The 1677-nt window shown below is 63.9% G+C and overlaps 1 protein-coding gene across 3 annotated transcripts in view; it reads left to right on the top strand.

Moving 5' to 3' along the window:
* Window positions 1-1677, top strand: part of PVRL4 (poliovirus receptor-related 4) — a 15777-nt gene that overhangs the window by 805 nt on the left and 13295 nt on the right. The gene's annotated exons all lie outside the window — the stretch shown is intronic.

Below are 1677 nucleotides of genomic sequence, written 5' to 3'. Positions count from 1 at the left end.
CCCCCCCCCCCCCCCCCCCCCCCCCCCGGAGGCTGGACTGAGGATCCAACCTCTCTCTCACCCAGCTGCTGGCCCTGCCCCCGGGGAGTCAGGTAGCTCTTCCCCTTGGTGTCCCCTCCTGCTGAGGCCCCTGGGAGGAGAGATGAGGTGACCGGCAGGGAGCAGGGGTGGGCTGGAGGGGCCCTTCCACCAGGGTCCCCGGGAGGAGCCCTCACCTCCCTGCTGAGCCCGGAACTGCTGAGTGGCACTGAGGCTGACTCAGGGGTGAGCTGGTTCCAGTCATGGGGTGTGGGGAGCTGATGCCCAGAGAGGGACCAGGGTTTTTTCTCCTTCTCTCTCCCAGAGTCCCAGGACCAGGCGCCTGGTGGGGGCTCTGGCACCTCTCTTCCCCTGGACACACTCTTAGATCCCAGGGTGGTAATGAGGTGACTACTCAGATGGGTTGGGGTCTAGCTAGGTGTGGTTCCCTTTTGCTCATTCCTGTCCCCATTTCCTCACGTAGACGCCTTGTATTTCTGCCGTCTAATGTCTATGGAGCTGAGATAAATGACAGGAACTTCTAAGCTTCCGATGGGATAAGACCACAGTGGGCCATGCCCAGGGCCATGCGTAACTGAGACTCCGTTCCTTTGGGACATGGGTCCTGCCTGCATAGGACTCTCTCCCCAGTCCCGGGAGCCACCACGGAGCCTGGTCGTCCAGCGGGGCCCTTGCTTCCGTGCCCGACGGGCGATGGCTCTGCCTCACCCCAGCTGAGGCTGTCAGGGCAGCGAGCCTGGCTGTGTGGCCCAACCTCCAATCACAGGGCACTGAGCTTCTACCCCGCACCCGCACCCCCCCATCTTCATTCCCCTTCTCCACAGAGCCCTTCTCACTTGCTCAGGTCCAGAAAGTGGGGCCTGGTTGCCGGGCCTGGCGGCTGGGCAGCCACTTGCCTGCAGGACCTGCCCGCACCTTGAGGATGGGGTGGCTGTGTCTCCGGACGGGGCAGGATCAGAGAGGTCGCAGCTCTAACGCCCTCACTGTACGGAGGGAAATGAGGCAGAGAGGCCCCTGGGATTGAGTCCCTCAGGGTGAGAAGTAGGACCTCCTGAGCCAGACCCGGTCCCTACACCCTCCATGGCCCAGAGCTTCTTTCTAAGAGAAGCCCAGGGAGGGCTTCCAGTTAGGGCGGCCTCGGCCTTGCCCAGGCCTGGCAGACGGACAGGGGACGAGGCAATGGCGGGAAGCAGCCTGGCTCCAGGCCCCCGAGGCTGGTGCCCAGGGAGCCGCTGCAGGCCGCGGGCGCTGCTGTGAGGCGCAGGCTGAGGCTGCTCCGAGGGCCGAGAGGCAGGCCTCGGGTCCAGCGGAGCAGCTGCTCCATCGCTCAGGCCTCTCTGTGTTTCGGCTCCTCCCCAGCGGCTCCCAGAGGCTGAAGGGTTTCTTGTCTCTGAAAAAACCTTGAGTTCTGGCTGTTTCTGCTCTTTATTTGTTAGGGGACCTTGGGCAACACAGAAACGAGTCTTAGACCCAGAGGTGGCGGGTGTCTCCATGGCTCCAGCCCTGAGGTCCGCGGTGTGAATGGTCAGGCCGCGCGGAGGGCGGTCCGGCTGTGGTGATAAAGGGGGTCCTGGCTGCCTCTCTGGGTGGGACCAAGGTTGGCTTCACCCTGGACACTGTCCCTGCCCCTGCCCATGA

This window comes from Myotis brandtii, unplaced genomic scaffold (genome assembly GCF_000412655.1).
Source record: "Myotis brandtii unplaced genomic scaffold, ASM41265v1 scaffold64, whole genome shotgun sequence".
Lineage (NCBI taxonomy): Eukaryota > Metazoa > Chordata > Mammalia > Chiroptera > Vespertilionidae > Myotis > Myotis brandtii.
The sequence above is the reverse complement of the archived record's forward strand: the minus strand, read 5'-3'. Positions and strand labels throughout refer to the sequence as shown.